This window comes from Bos javanicus, chromosome 17 (genome assembly GCF_032452875.1).
Source record: "Bos javanicus breed banteng chromosome 17, ARS-OSU_banteng_1.0, whole genome shotgun sequence".
Lineage (NCBI taxonomy): Eukaryota > Metazoa > Chordata > Mammalia > Artiodactyla > Bovidae > Bos > Bos javanicus.
Genome location: NC_083884.1, coordinates 52164030 through 52181220, shown reverse-complemented (window position 1 = coordinate 52181220; position 17191 = coordinate 52164030). Strand labels below are relative to the sequence as shown.

Here is a 17191-nt window from a genome sequence, read left to right as displayed (position 1 = left end):
GGGAGAATCCTCTTATTCTTCTTGGAGATACATGGCACAGTATTTACTTGAAGTGCCATGTAATTTATCTATAATTTACTTTTTTTTAAATTTTATTTTATTTTTAAACTTTACAATATTGTATTAGTTTTGCCAAATATCGAAATGAATCCGCCACAGGTATACCTGTGTTCCCCATCCTGACCCTCCTCCCTCCTCCCTCCCCAAACCCTCCCTCTGGGTCGTCCCAGTGCATCAGCCCCAAGCATCCAGTATCGTGCATCGAACCTGGAGGAAATCAGACACCGAAGAGACCAGCAAACAGAAGAAGCTATAATTTACTTTTAAATGGTTTAGCGAGATAGAGAGAGGGCAAAATGTTAACAATTGTTAACTTTGGGTAATAGATGTATTTCTGTTTCTCTTTGTGCTTGAGAATGTCAACAGTAAAAGAAAAAAATTAATGCTTTTGGAGAACACTACTTAAAAAATAAATCTAACATGTTGCATGAAAAAAAAATTCTTTGATGTTTTCTAAAACAGAGCCTTAGGATCAGAGAAGCTTCTTGTCTTTCCTGGTGCCAACCTGGAGTTGAGGCAGGTGGCAGGAATCAGCTTTGAGAACTGGATTGGTCCTGTGGGGACAGTGTGGGCAGCAGGCACTGCCTGGCTTCCTGATCTCTTCTACCCAAACACATCCCAAATGTTGAGTTAGGAGAGTAGTTGACCTTGACATTCAACACAGGCTATGGCCTCTTCCGTATGTCTGGGAACCATTTCTCCGTAGAGTACAATATCACTCTGCTTCAGAAGTTTCATCTTCCCCAGGAAGCCGGATCCCAGATGGAATTCACTAGGAGTAGAGACTGCTTTTATCAGTCTTGACCTGTCCAAGTCCAAGCGTGGCAATGAACTGGCTGTGGGCCAGGGAGACAAGCATTATCACATTCAAGCTCACCCCAACCCTGTGAGATCGACACCATTCTAACTCCCACTTTACATATTGGAAAACTAAGACCTGAGAGATCATTTACTATGTGAAATCACCTGGACAGGTGGAGCTGGCATTCACCCATGGGATCTGGTCTGTGGAATCCAGAACCAGCCTTCTTACTGCCAAACATGTATGGTGGCTGTAGTGGCAGAGTCCATGCAGGGCCTGTGGCTTAATTCATGGAATACATGGGTCATTTTTCATTGGACTTTCTTATAATACAATTTCTTGAGAGCTGGAACAGCATCATCTCCACGGAACAGTCCACACCCTTAGGCTCCCGTCTGCCCTATTTGGTGCCCCTCCTTTTTCCCTGGACACAGGAAAATAAAGTCTCCAACAAGTTCAAGAAACTCCCCTTTATAAAACACACAACTTCCTCTATAAAGGCAAATGGTCTCTTTGCTCTTTTGTGACTTTTCCTCCATTTTAAGGCTTCCATGGTTATTTCTTTGATTTTGCTTAGATAAAAATGTTCCAAAGGTGTGCACATGTAGTGGAGTGGCAGGCATGGAGCCTTGTTTGTGGCCCCAAGCCCCCAGAATGCCACAGGATCTCCCCTACAATTTTGTTGGCTCCCATGTGCCCCAGAACATAACACATGTGCCATCAACACATTTTGATACATCTCCCAGGACCTAGTACTTTGCATACAAGCGGGCTTTCAAAAAACATTTGTTGAAGCAACACATACTGGTTAAAATGCCCGACAGTAGAAAGAATCATCAAGACGATGTCTCAGATGCCACCCTGGAGACAGTGTGAAAATCTGAGACCATCTGTCGGGTTTCTGGAAGGCCCAGAAAAAAAAAAGCCATCAATTTTCCTGAAATAGTACAAACAGGATTTCCTGGAGGGAGCCAAACCGAGGAGCAGGCTGCGTTCTGGAAATGGAAAATGCAACCTTTGCTTGCCATTTGGGGCCGACTGGGTGGATTTCTGCTGGCAGCTGTGGAGGCTTCCTATGTCCGGTGGGGCCCCCGGTCACTCAGCAATGACCTCTGAGCAGGTGGGCACAGGAGAACTGAGAGACAATTCATCCACATGTAAAGACCTGGATGTGAATATCAGTAAAATTGCCCTTTACCACAGGGGAGCCAGGGTTTGCCTGCCTCTGCCTTGGTGCCTCCTCCCTCTCTGCAGAAATGAGGTTACACAGTTGGGGTTCAAATCCAGGCTTCTCCAGTTACCAGATGTGTGACCTTGTGCAGGGTATGCTTTTTTAAAAAATTTATTTATTTGGCTGAGCTGGGACTTAATTGTGGCACGTGGCATCTAGTTCCCTGACCAGGGGTCAAACCTACGCCCCCTGCTCTGTGAGTGTGGAGTCTTAGCCATGGGACCACCAGGGAAGTCTCTGACATACCCTTCCTGTGCCTCAGTATTATCATCTATACAGTGACCGTTAGATTAGCATCTGCCTCATGACGCTGTTTGGGGATGAACGGAGCTCATAAAAGGAAGGCATTTGAAACTGCCTGGCGCACTCCCTTGTTTGCCAAACATTAGCTGTTTGTGTTTCCACAGTCATGCTGCCCCTTCACTCCTGCCTGGAACCTCTCCGCCCCCGTGATTCCTCGTCTAGCCCCAGTGTCCCCCTCTTGCCCACCTATCCACCCTGAAGCCCAGGGGTCTGCTGACCACCCGGATCTAAGAGCCCAGTGTCTGAGTTTCCCAGGAGCTGCTGTAACAAATTACCACAGATCTGGAGGCTCCAAACAACAGAAGTGTCTTCCCTCACAGTTCTGAAGGCCAGCAGTCCAAAATCAAGGTGTTCACAGGGCTGTGTCCCCTCTGAAGGCCCCAGGGAAGCATCCTCCATGGCCTCTTTCAGCTTCTACGGACCCAGGTGTTCCTTGGCCTGGGGCTGCGTCACCCTGTCTCTGCCTTTGTCTGCACAGGACCTTCCCCTCCCCTCTCTTTGTCTTCCTTGGTGCCTCCTTTCTCTCCTTCTTATAAAGATGGTTGTCATTTCATTTACTTTTGTATTTTGCCATGCCAAGGCACATATGGGATCTTAGTTCCTTGACCAGGAATTGAACCCGAGCCCCCTGCAGTGAAAATGTGGAGTCTTGACTACTGGACCGCCAGGGAAGTCCCTTGTCATTGGATTTAGGGCCCATTTGGATAATCCAGGATCCTCACATTTCTAGATCCTTAACTTAATCACATCTGCAAAGACTCTTTTTCCAAATAAGGTCATGTTCACAGCATCTCCTTGGGCACACCTTCTGCGGAGGCTATTGTTCATCCCACTGCAGCCGTCAACTTCCAGCTCAGGAATGTCATTGGAATCTGTCACTTTCTCTGCATCCCAGCGGTCTCTAGTTCAGACCTGATCATTTCTGTCTGAGCCTCTCAGAACTCCCCACTTTTTCATCCTGCCTTTGGTCTCTTTCTTTCCAAGCCATCGTCCCACTTTTGGAAGTTGTGTTTCCAATACGGCAGCCACCAGTCACATGTGACAACTGAGCACTTGAAATGTATCTAGCTGGACTTGAGTTGTGCTGTAAGTGTAAAGTATACATCCATTTCTTAAAATCAGTATAAAAAATAATGTAAAATACCCAGTAAAATTTTTAAATGGATCATGTATTGAAAATGATATTTTAGATATATTGGGGTAAATAAGATATATTGATATAATTAAAATGAGTTGCACCAGTTTTGTTTTACCTTTACCATTTTCTTCTTATTTTTGCAATTTTTATTTATTTATTTGGCTGTACCGTGTCTTAGTTGTGGCATGTGGGATCTTTAGTTGTGGCAAGCGAACTCTTAGTTACAGCTTGTGGGATCCAGTTCCCATACCAGAGCCCAGACAGGGAAGTCCCCCATTTTACCTTTTTTAACACGATGATTAGAACATTTACAAAGACACATGTGGCTCACCCTACATATCTATTGGACTGTGCCGGTCTGAAGTGTATCAGTCTCTGATTGTCTATCCATCTGTGTCCCTTGTCTATACCTGTGTAATAGGCCACTCCCCAAACTTAGTGGCTTAAAAATAACACATTTCTCGTGCTTTGGGAGGTTGGCTCAGAGGTCCCTGTTGGTGTCACTTGGATTCACTGTAGTGCATTCTGTTGGATGATCTACTGGGCTGGAGACTCAAGATGGCCTTGGGTCATCGCAAGTAGCTGGCACTTGGCCTTGGGTCTCCATCCCGTGGCTTCCCATCTTGCAGTTGGCTAGCCTGACTTTCTTGAGTGGCACTCTTAGGGTAGCATTCCAAGAAGACGGAAGCTGCAAAGACTCTTTGGACTTAGTTTCCAATATGGCATCACCTCTGCCAGATCCTATTGGTTAAAGCAAGTCCCATGTCCAGCTCAGATTCAAGAGCGGGGAGAGGCAGACTCTACCTATGGGAAAGAGGAGGGACAAAATCGCATTGCAAATATCGAAAAGGTGCGTGTGTACTGGGAGGGGAAGAGCTACACCTACTGAAGCCTGCACATCCTAGAACCTGTGCTTCGAAACACAAGGAGTCACCGCAATGAGAAGCCCGCGCACTGCAATGAAGAGAAGCTCACAACTGGAGAAAGCCCGTGCTCAGCAAAGAAGACCCAGTGCAGCCAAAAGTAAATAAGTAAAATTAAATTAAAAAGTAAAAAGAGTAGAGTGTCTCTCTCCATCTCTCCTGCACCCCCTCCACCACCCCGCAGGGTCCAGAGAGTCCGGCATCCTGTCCCCATGATTGAGGCATATTCATGGAATTGTCTTTCTGAATTGCTTTACCCACATAAGGGCTTCCCAGGTGGCGCTGGTGGTAAAGAAACTGCCTGCTAATACAGGAGGCATAAGAGACGCGGGTTCAGCCCCTGGGTCGGGAAGATCCCCTGGAGAAGGGCCTGGCAACCCTCTCCAGTATTCCTGCCAGGAGAATCCCATGGACAGAGGAGCCTGGCGGGCTACAGTCCATGGGGTCACAAAGAGTCAGACACGACTAAAGCGGCTTGGTACACAAGCAGACACATAAATGCATAGCACACCCTGCTCCCTTCCCTGGCTGCAGGGTTAGCCCAGTCTCTTTCAGGGAGACGCAGAGATGTTTGATAAATGCCCACATTTGCAAATCTTCAGACAACAGTCCCTTCAGATTCGCTTTAGAATAAACACAGCGGCGGACTGGGTTTTCTCCGGCTGAGCGAAACTGGAGAGACATTTCTGTTTGAAGCTTTTGAGTTGGCTGAGGGCTGAAAAGAAACACAAAGCGTCCAAAGTTCTGTCCCCAGGTTTGAGGCACATTCGTGGTTTCCCCCCACCCCACTTCGGATCACTTTATCAACATGCCGCAGGCACTGTTCCTGCTTTATTTTCTCAGGTGTCATGTAAACCCATCAGACTTCTAATAAGAAGGAAGCTGGCAGCCTTGCCTTAAAAAAGCACCCCCAACCCACCTTCACATACAGGGCTTTTCATAAGAGTATGAGGGTTATTGATGCAGCGTCCAGACAGACCAGCCGGCGAAGGCTTCCAACCTCAAAACATTCACAAAAATCACTTCTTTTTCTTGGATCAAAGGAGGGGGCTGAGTCGAGCTTTCAAGAAGATTTTAAGAAGGAGCTGGCAGGATGTGGTGGTTTATTCTTTCAGACAGGAGGACACACAGGAGAAGTAGTGTGATGGTGTGAAATGACCAAGAGAAGGGGCGAGGGGCGAAATCTGGGTTTCAGATAGAGGGCAGGGGAGGAGCCTGGCAGCTGAGGGTGGGCGCAAGGCGTCGAGGTGGCACCAGGGAGACGAAACAGGATCCGGAATCAGGCAGATTCATTCGTTCGTTCATCCAGACCGGGGATCAGTGTTCCGATCACCTCTTTTTCATCCCATTGGTGAAGGTGGGATTCCCAGCCACAAATGGTATGAGGTGGCCGAACACGACATCCGCCAACTCCGGACAGAGGAAGTTGGCAGGAGTTTCTGAACCACCCACACTCACAGCCTTGGGGAGGACACCACCTAACACCCAGGGGCAATGGGAACCAGCCAGGGCTGCGGGTGGCAGGCTTCGTGGTAACGAGAGGATGAGATGCGCCACGGCTTCCAAGGCAGGATGTGATGGCTCCTCTGAATCGTGTCAGAGATTGAGGGGGGTGAGATCCATTAGAGGACCAGATGGCTGGGTGAGGAGCATGTCTGATAAGAGGAGGGACAGGCAGGCCTTCGAGGCTCTCAGGCTCAAAGCTATGAAGGCAGCACTTGAAAATGTAGGTCTTACGAACACTGTCAGCAAACTTTCTTTGGTAAAGGGGCAGCTAATAAATATTTTCAACTTTGAGAGCTAAGGGGCACCATCTACGATGCAGGTTCTTATGCAATAAGAGATAGAACACATTTCCACAAAATTTTTATTGATAAAATTAAGAAAATAATCACCACAATTGAGTGCATTGTTTTATTTTTTCATACTGTTTGGCTGTGTCGGGTCTTAGTTGCGGCATGAGAATCTTCATTGCATCATGTGAGTTCTTCCGTTGGGGCACACGGAATCTCTAGTTGCGGGTTGAGGGCTCAGTAATTGTGACTCGAGGGCTTAGTTGCTCTGTGGCATATGGGAACCTAGTTCCCCGACCAGGGATCGAATCCATGTCCTCTGCATTGCAAGGTGGGTTCTTAACCACTAGCCCACTGAGGAAGACCCCTTGAGTACAGTGTTTTATGATGTAAATCTAAAAATGAGAATGGAGTTCTTTTTTGGGGAAGGACAACATTTTTGCCCAACTGGAGTATAAAGTTAGTGTTCCTTGTCACCAAATGGCTGGTACACATTCGTCTGTAAAATCCATTCTTAGCTCATAGGCCGCACAAAAACAGGCTGGATTTGTCCTGTGGGCTGTGCCTTGCTGATCTCTCACTTAGACAATTCTTTACCCTATTTTGGATGCTGCATTAGGCTATGGATGGATGAGGCAGTATCTCTGACTTCAGGAGGCTCGCAGTCTGATTAATGGGATGGACTCACGAAGAGCAGAGACAATATGATCAGTTCTGTGATACAGATACATTGGCAACTCTGCTTAGGGGATCCTAATGCTTCCTGGGAAGAAAGCTTCCCAGGAGAGGTGACTTTTGATGAGGTGAAGGCATGCATCCCAAGGCAAAGTGGGGGAAGGGAATCTAGGTAAGAGGCTGCCTTGTGCGAATATGAGAACCAGTGGGAGAGCCTGACCCACTTGGGGACCTCTGGGTCTTCAGAGGAATCTCAGCCCTCAGGAAGTGGGATAAGGGGGTGGGAACAATAGGAAGGACCTTTTATGGGGGACCTTAGGGCTGTACTGGTGTTTGTACCCCCTCAGAGGTTCACATTTGGGCCTTAGGGAGTGCACACTCACAGGTGTGAAAAAGCCAAATGGAACGGATCAGAGATAGAGGTATGTTGCTGCAATAACCCCGGGAGAAATGAGGAAGACGTCCTAAGTCGGGGTGATGTGAGTGGAAAAAGGAATGAAATCAAAGAAGGTTTATAAAATGCGACCAACAAGAGTAGTGTTACTAAGGTTCTGAGGGCCTTGGAAGGGGCAGGTGCAAGGTCCACAAAAGAAGAAACTGAAGGGACTTCCCTGGTAGTCCAGCGGTTAAGACTTCACCTTCCAATGCAGAGGGTGTGGGTTCGATCCTTAGTTGGGGAGCTAAGATCTCACACATCTTGTGGCCCCAAAATCAAAACATAAAACAGAAGCAATATTGTAACAAAGTCAGTAAAGACTTTTAAATGGTCCACAACAGAAAAAAAAAAAAAATCTTAAAAAACCGAAGCAATGAAGGGACAGGGAGACAGGGGTGATGGCCATCAAGCAGACACTCCAGAGGTGGGACAGATCTGGATCCCACCACAGTCAGGTACGTGGACTCAGGAAGGAGATGCTGCAGCAGGTTGGAAGAGAGGACCCTCAACGTGAAAGAAGTCAAGGAAATTTGACCCGAGGATATTAGACGTTTGCTTATATGCAACAGAAAGCTGACGTAGCCCAGCACAGTGGAAGGAGTTGAGTGGGAGGCAGATTCTGGACTAGGTGCTGAACTCACTTTAGCTTTCCTATTATCTACTTCTGTGTAACGAGCATCCCCAAGCTTGGTGGCTAAAAACAACCATTGGCTATTATCTCCACAGTTCTGTAAGTCCACTGGGCTCACTTGGGACACTCTTCCCCAGATGTTCATCTGGCTCCGTCCCTGGACTCTGGGCTCAGATGTCGCCCAGCAGGGCTTGCTCTGACCAGCCCCTCCCTGCCCTGCCTTGTTCTGCCCCCGCCCTTAGACTTGGTATTGCAGTCTCATTTCTCTTGCCCCATGTTTTCTTGTTCCATTTCATCACCTTCTAACATTTAGTATAATTTATTCATGAAGTAGTTGTTCTTTCCTTAATTCTCCTCATTCCCAGAACAGCTCCATGAGGACAGGAATCTTTGTCATTTCATTCATTGCTATATTCCAATACCTGGTGCCTGGGCAGTGCCCAGTAGACATGGGTTGAATGAATGAATAAATCCTCTAGGTTGCAGCCCACCTGTCACCCAATCAGAGAGGCTGTCTGTGGCCATCCCACCAAAACTCTTTTGCATTCAAATCTTTCTCATGAGGTAATCAGTTCAGTTCTCACTCAGTTGTGTCTGACTCTTTGCAACCCCATGGACTGCAGCATGCCAGGTTTCCCTGTCTATCACCAACTCCCGGAGCTTGCTCAAACCCATTGAGTTGGTGAAGCCTCATTTCATTGTCTCCTAAGTGGTACTTACTATGCTCCAATAATAATCCTGTGTATTTTTTAGATTACTTTATTCATTTAGATTTTTATAATTTTATTTACATTTATTTATTTTTGGCTGGACTGGATCTTTGTGCTGCTCAGGCTTTTCTCTAGTAGTGGCAAGAGGGGTCTACTCTCTAGTCGCGGTGTGAGAGCTTCTCGTTGCCGTGGCTTCTCTTATTGTGGAGCACAGGCTCTAGGCACACAGGCTCAACAGCTGTGGCTCCCCGGCTCTAGAGCACAGGCTCAATAGTTGTGGTGCGTGGGCTTAGTTGCTCCATGCCATGTGGGATCTTCCCAGATAAGGGATCAAACCCATGCATTGGCAGACAGATTTCTTCCCACTGAGCCACCAGGTAAATGTGGCAGTTTATTGATTTACTGGTTTGCTGTCCATCCCCCTTGCTGGAAAGTGAGCACCGTGATGCCAGGAAGCTTCTGGGTCGGTTCAACACCAGACGTCTACTACAGCACCTGGCACAGAGCAGATACACAATAACTATTTTCTGGAAGTTACTATTGAATGCCCTGAACTATCCCCTGCCTCCCAATAAACCTTGAAACTATGCTCTCAGCCACACCTAACACAGGGCCTTGTGTACACAGGCCCTTGGTCAATATTTGCTGAATGAATGGTATTTCCGTTTACCTGCCTGGAGACAGAGCTGGGGTGGAAGGGTGTCAGTCAGACTCTGTTTCAGCCCAGTGGGTCTTTTGGATCAAGAAAGGACGAAGGCAGGGACCTGAGGTGCCCAAAGCCCCTCCTGCCCGGCCCGTCCACAATGTTGCTTTTCACATCTTTCGGATGCAGCCGTGTGCCAGCCCTTAGGAGCGGCGGGGCTGGGCCTTCCCACATGGTGAGACCCACAGTGGAGCCTTGTTCTCCTCCGTCCTCTGCCTGAACCCTGCCGGCTGAGCCAAGCCTTCCCTGGGGCCAGCTCAGCTCTGTTGCAGGCATTTAGTTGCCTGAGCCTGCTTTCTGTCTCATGGTAGTTTCATGGGAAGTGATGTGAGGCCGGGAGCACTTGGTTCATCACAGTTCCCCAGGAGAATAAGTCATGTGTCCCTGAAGATGCTGCTGCAGTCTGCTCCCCTCACTCCATGCACCAGTTATTCCCAATTCCCTGTAGAACCTGCTCGTGTGCTCCAAACACATCCCTTTTCATCCTGGAAAAGTGTGACTCAGTGCTTAACATTCAGCTAAGAAGCCACCTCCTCCAGGAAGTTGTCCCTGAATGCTTCCCCCACATCCAGTGCCTCTTTTGTGACTTCTCAGGGCTTGCGCCTGTCTATTTGTTTATGTTTCACTGGATTATGAGTTCCCCTAGACAGGGCCTGGCATCTCCAGCCCCTAGTACAGTGATCCCCACACAGCAGGAAGCCAGTGTTTGCTTGTGAATGCAAGAATGAGTGTATGATGCTCTTGTGGCTGCCATTTTGGCATATTCTTTGGGGGCCTTGGTTTGCTAGTTTGTTCTATGAGAGCTGGTCTTATGGTTTTTCTGGAATCCTTTAGCCCAGTGGTTTTTAGCTGGGGGTGATATTTTTACTTCCGAGGGGATATTTGTCAATGTGTGGAAGTGTGTTTCGTTGTCACAAGTTGGGAGATAAAAAGTTAAAAAAAAAAAAAAAAGTGAAGTCGCTCAGTTGTGTCTGACCCTTTGCGACCCCACGGACTGTAGCCCACTGTAGGCTCCTCTGTCCATGGGATTCTCCAGGCAAGAATACTGGAGTGGGTTGCCATTTCCTTCTCCAGGAGATCTTCCCAACGCAGGAATTGAACCTGGGTCTCCTGCATTGTGGGCAGATGCTTTACCGTCTGAACCACCAGGGAAGCCCCAAGTTGGGAGGGAGGCATGTTACTGGCATCTAGTGCGTAGAGGCTGGGATACTGCTGAACATCCAGCAATGCACAGAATGGCCCCCACACAAAGAGTCACCTGGCTTAAAGTGTCAGTGCTTCAGGTGCTGAGGTTCAGAACCCAGCCATTTGTCTTTTCACTTCAGAGGTTCCCAGCTGAGACTGGCGCCACAAAATAGATGGTATCACCAAGGTCCTGGGAGTGTGAAGAAAGGTGGCAGCAAAGGATGACTAGTGTTTGTGCACATGGCTGACTTATTCTTTTGGGTATAATGTCCCCAAGTAAACAAGCTGTATAGTACAGGACGACCCCACCCCAGCTTATTTCCCAGAGGGTTTGTATCAGTCACACAGGCTGTGTAACAAAACATTCCCAAACATCATGGTTGGAAACAATAGTCATTTGTTATGACTCATGAGTCTGTTGGTCAGCTGGGCAGTTCTGCTGATTTGGGTTGGGCTTAGCTGGCCTCTGCCTATCTGGGGGCAGCTGATACCTCAGCTGGGGGATGACTGGTTGAACTTGGCTCAGCTGGGATGACTTGGCTCAGTTCCATGGATCCTTCCTCCTCCAGCAGACTAATAACCATTACTTCCACCACATCCTGTTGGCCAACACAAGTCACATGGCTGAGCTCAAATCAAAGGAAAAGGAAATAGATTCATTTCTTGAGGGGAGAGGCCACAAAGTGCTTTTGCCAAGGTGTGTGGATAGGAAGTGTGGCTAGGAAGAGCTGTTAATCAACTACAGCCTGTTTCGTTTATGCCCATCCCAACTCCCAACTTCCTTAACTCTACTAACAGCCTAGGGATGCACTGAGTCACCTTTGAAAGTGGCACTTATATTTCTTCAAGTCTTTGATATATTTATTCTATTAAATGATGACCAGTATGATCCAGGCCATCTTCTTGACCTCTAACCCCCTCCCTACCCAGATGAAGAATCCCACTGAAACACACATACACACACATATTACACATCTCCACCTGGCTGGCTGGATATAACTCAACATATATCCAAAAAAAAGTCATCAGCTTTCCTAAATGTCAATTTCAGTTCATGGCATCACCAGCCAGAAATATCAGAATTATCCAGAATGCCTCACTCTTCTCTAACCCCCACTGCCAATCCAGCTTGTGTCCCAACTCTGCTAATTTTACCTCCTGTTTTTCAAACCTCTTTTCTAGCACTGCCCACATTTGAAAGCTCTTCAGTCTCTCTGCTGGACATTGCAACAGCCTCGTTTTTTAAAAATTATTTATTTATTTTTGGTTATGCTGGGTCTTCGTTGCTGCGCTTGGACTTTCTCTAGTTGTAGCGAGCAGGGGCTACTCTCTAGTTGCGGTGCGCAGGCTTATCACTGCAGTGACTTGTTGCAGAGCACAGGCTGTAGGGTGTGCAGGCTCAGGAGTTGTGGTGCACAGGCTTACTTGGTTCAAGGCATGCGGGATCTTCCCAGACCAGGCTTCAAACCTGTGTCCCCTGCATTGACAGGAAGATGCTTAACCACTGGACCACCAGGGAAGCCCCTGCAGCAGCCTCTTAATTGTGGCTCCACCTCCAGTCTTGTACCCTTCCTCCCACACCCCGCATTAAATCAGTAAATCCATCCTTTACACCAGAGAGACATGCATGTAAGACACACCCTGACAACAGCACTTGATGAGACGTAAGACTTTTATGACCTTAAATGGACTTATAACCAAGAATGTCTGGATCATGTCCTGGGAGTCACTTCTCCTATTGAGGGGTCATGCCCCAGGGCTGCTCTACATATAGGATATGCTATCAGAGAAGGAACTAACATCAGCTTTGTTGTCAGCGGAGTCAGTGCTTGTGATCAGATCAGCAGCTCCTTCTCCCTTGGAAAGGGGGATGGGGGTGGGCCTGGTGTTGGGAGAGAGGCTGCAGTTGTCTCCTTCCCTATTTTTGTCCTCACTGTGCCACTTACAGAACAATGGCTAAACTCTGTAGCCCTCTGTGCCAGTTACTTTTGCTGCATAACACACCACCCCAGGGAATTCCCTTGTAGTGCAGTGGTTTGAACTCAATGCCTTCACTCCTGGGTTCAATCCCTGCCCAGGGACCTAAGGTCTCGCAAGCTGCTCATTACCACCACCAAAAACAAACAAACACAACAACAACAATAACAAAACAAAAACGGCTCAAACCACTCCAAAGGTTCAAGGAATTAAAGAGGAGATAGCTTACCTCTTCTCCATGGTGTCTGGGGCCCAAGCTGGGAGGACCTGAAGGTTGGCGGGGACTTGATGACTCAGGTCTGAAATAACCTGAAGTCTTGCTCCCTCACACCTCTGTGAGCTGCTGCTGCTGCTTGGCTGGAACCTCGGTGGGGACTGTGAGCTGGGACACTTTTATGTGGCCTTTCCTTGTGGCTGCTTGGGCTTCCTTACAGCATGACAGCTGGTTCCCAAGAGCAAGCATCCAAAGAAAGCCAAGTAGAAGGTGCATCCTTTCATGACAGAGCCTTGAAAGTGTTAGGTAGTTAGAATAGGGGAAAGGAGTCCAAAATGGCGGTGGCTAAGCCTTACAAACAGCTGTGAAAAGAAGAGAAGTGAAAAGCAAAGGAGCAAAGGAAAGATAGAAGCATCTGAATGCAGAGTTCCAAAGAATAGCAAGGAGAGATAAGAAAGACTTCCTCAGCAATCAATGCAAAGAAATAGAGGAAAACAACAGAATGGGAAAGACTAGAGATCTCTTCAAGAAAACTAGAGATACCAAGGGAACATTTCATGCAAAGATGGGCACAATAAAGGACAGAAATGGTATGGACCTAACAGAAGCAGAAGATATTAAGAAGAGGTGGCAAAAATACACAGAAGAACTGTACAAAAAAGATCTTCACGACCCGGATAATCACAATGGTGTGATCACTCACCTAGAGCCAGACATCCTGGAATGTGAAGTCAAGGGGGCCTTAGAAAGCATCACTACGAACAAAGCTAGTGGAGGTGATGGAATTCCAGTGGAGCTATTTCAAATCCTGAAAGATGATGCTGTGAAAGTGCTGCACTCAATATGCCAGCAAATTTGGAAAACTCAGCAGTAGCCACAGGACTGGAAAAGGTCAGTTTTCATTCTAATCCCAAAGAAAGGCAATGCCAAAGAATGCTCAAATTACCGCACAATTGCACTCATCTCACATGCTAGTAAAGTGATGCTCAAAATTCTGCAAGCCAGGTTTCAGCAGTATGTGAACCATGAACTTCCAGATGTTCAAGCTGGTTTTAGAAAAGGCAGAAGAACCAGAGATCAAATTGCCAATATCCACTGGATCATGGAAAAAAGAAGAGAGTTCCAGAAAAACATCTATTTCTGCTTTATTGACTATGCCAAAGCCTTTAACTGTGTGGATCACAATAAACTGTGGAAAATTCTAAAAGAGATAGGAATACCAGACCACCTGACCTGCCTCTTGAGAAACCTATATGCAGGTCAGGAAGCAATAGTTAGAACTGGACATGGAACAACAGACTGGTTCCAAGTAGGAAAAGGAGTATGTCAAGGCTGTATATTGTCACCCTGCTTATTTAACTTCTATGCAGAGTACATCATGAGAAACGCTAGGCTGGAAGAAGCACAAGCTGGAATCAAGATTGCCAGGAGAAATATCAATAACCTCAGATATGCAGGTGACACCACCCTTACAGCAGAAAGTGAAGAGGAACTAAAGAGCTTCTTGATGAAAGTGAAAGAGGGGGGTGAAAAAGTTGGCTTAAAGCTCAACATTCAGAAAAGTAAGATCATGGCATCTGGTCCCATCACTTCATGGCAAATAGATGGGGAAACAGTGGAAACAGTGTCAGACTTTATTTTTGGGGGCTCCAAAATCACCGCAGATGGTGATTGCAGCCATGAAATTAAAAGATGCTTATTCCTTGGAAGGAAAGTTATGACCAACCTAGATAGCATATTCAAAAGCAGAGACATTACTTTGCCAACAAAGGTCCATCTAGTCAAGGCTATGGTTTTTCCAGCGGTCATGTATGGATGTGAGAGTTGGACTGTGAAGAAAGCTGAGTGCCGAAGAATTGATGCTTTTGAACTGTGGTGTTGGAGAAGACTCTTGCAAGTCCCTTGGACTGCAAGGAGATCCAACCAGTCCATCCTAAAGGAGATCAGTCCTGGGTGTTCTTTGGAAGGACTGATGCTAAAGCTGAAACTCCAATACTCTGGCCACCTCATGTAAAGAGTTGACTCATTGGAAAAGACTCTGATGCTGGGAGGGGTTGGGGGCAGGAGGAGAAGGGGACGACAGAGGATGAGATGGCTGGATGGCATTACTGACTCGATGGACGTGAGTCTGAGGGAACTCCGGGAGTTGGTGATGGACAGGGAGGCCTGGCGTGCTGCAATTCATGGGGTCGCAAAGAGTCAGACAGGACTGAGCAACTGAACTAAACTGAAAGGACAAGGAAGAGAAAAGCCTGTGAAAATATAACAGAGGAAGGTCAAAGGAAGGTCTGAGGACCAGAGTGAGGACTTCAGGTAGAACAGCACTCCTGACTAAGCCCAATTTGCATAGGGCAGACCCAGGGGGCAGAAAACATATAAAAGGAGGAGCCAAGCGCTCTTTCACACTCTCTCTCTACCCCCTACCCCCTCCACCCCCACCGCCGCACTCCTCCACTCTCTTCTCTTCTTCGAGGATGGATTCTCCTGCTATCTTCTAAATAAAATAGAGCTGTAACATTGATTTGTCTAAGAGCTATGACATGGTTTGTTCACTCCAAATCATTGTTGTGACAAGACAAGAACAGAGAAGCACACACTCGCCTGACAAAAGTAACAAAGCATCACTTCTCCCAGTATAAGAACTCCTAATTTTCAGCTAGGCATATGGACATCTGAAATAGAGACTACATTTCCCAGCCTCCCTTGCAGTGGGCAAGGGATTAAATTCTAGCCAGTGATTCAAGTGGAAGACGTATATGTAATTTTCCGGAAGTATCTTTCAAAGGAGAGGACACTCTGATATTTGTTCCTTCCTTCTTGCTGACTGGAATGAGGATATGATGGCTGGAGCTTTCATAGCCATTTTGTTTCTTGAGGAAGAAGTCCATGCAAAGAATGGAAGAGACACAAGATAGAAGGATTAAGATCCTTGGTGCTACTGCTAAGTCACCTCAGTTGTGTCCGACTCTGTGCAACCCCATATATGGCAGCCCACTGGGCTCCCGCGTCCCTGGGATTCTCCAAGCAAGAACACTGGAATGGGATGCCATTTCCTTCTCCAGTGCAGGAAAGTGAAAAGTGAAAGTGAAGTCGCTCAGTCGTGTCCGACTCTTAGCGGCCCCATGGACTGCAGCCTACCAGCCTCCTCCGTCCATGGGATTTTCCAGGCAAGAGTACTGGAGTGGGGTGCCATTGCCTTCTCCTGACTTAATCCTAAATTGCCTGACTGCAGATTTCTATTATATATTTATGTTATTTAAGGCACTCTTGTTTAGAATTTCTCAAAATGAGTATCTTAGGATGTGAATTTTGCAAGTTACCAATGTAAGTCCTCTTTAATTAATCTTACTGCTATAAACCTGGCATAGAGATATATGGTTTAGCAGTTGCACTTGGTGATGCTGCTTCTGTGGGAAAAAAAACACCGTCTATCTCTGAGTCTCCTTATCAGGCCCCCAGGGAGTTACCCAAAGCAGGTAGGGTGGGTTCTTGAGCCCTGCAGAGGTTACCGCCCGAGTTGCTCTGAGCTGGGCTGGAAACAGAACAGCAATGTCCTTAGCTGGAGCCCTGCGTCCCTGGGGCTTTGCCCAGGCTACACGGAAGCCATCAGCCTCCGCCCTGCAAACACAGACTGTCACCTGGTGTGCCACGGCCCCGTGCAGAGGACACACTGCCCAGTGGAGAGTCCTCAGAAGTGGCCCCAGAAATCTATTGACCGCAGTAACTTCCAAACCCAAGCCAGTCAGCTATTCCCAGTTCATTTCCATTCCCCACACCAAAAAGCTTTCACCAGTCTCGCTCCTATGTACAACCACCCAGCAATTCAGATCAATACCCCAGTTTGCCTCTCAGGCCCCGAGAGAACACACAGAAAGTGGAAAGTCATATTCTCAGATTTGACTCCAAGTGATTCTCTTGTCTACTTCACATGACTCTTCTGACTTTCTTAATTTTTTCCATCTTCAGAGGACAGTGAGGCTGTTGAGACCAACCACAGGTATCAGGGAAGTTAAAAGGCTCTGAGAACAGCAGGTCTGCACTTAAGCTCAGTACACTTTCAACCAAACCGTGTGCGTTTTCCGAGGTGTTTCTTCCAGCCCAAGAACCGGGGACCCATCTCACTTTTCCCCTTTGCTCCATCACTACCCATGTTCCCTCAATCCACAAAGAAATGTTGTAGGTGACCATAGTTCTACACTGAAACTTGGGGTCCGAGCTTCGTTTCTTTTGGCTTTGAATTCCTGATTAACTCGTCCACCCAAACCCAGGAAAGGAGGTCCACTTAAGGAAAGATGGGGCTTTGTTCTTCCTCTAAGCATTGTTCTCCTGAAAGGCAACCTCCATAATGAAAATCAGAAAGATTCATGCAAAACAAGAATTTAACTCCATCAGTATTCGGCTTTGGATGTC

The 17191-nt window shown here is 47.2% G+C and overlaps 1 long non-coding RNA gene across 1 annotated transcript; it reads right to left on the bottom strand.

Annotated features, from left to right (window-relative positions):
- Positions 1 to 11825: 11825 nt before the first annotated feature.
- LOC133228753 (uncharacterized) lies at positions 11826 to 15327 on the bottom strand. Its single transcript, XR_009730355.1, has 2 exons — positions 12797 to 15327; positions 11826 to 12067 (listed from the first exon to the last, which is right to left on the bottom strand). It is a non-coding gene; the product is annotated as an uncharacterized LOC133228753 (long non-coding RNA).
- Positions 15328 to 17191: the final 1864 nt, after the last annotated feature.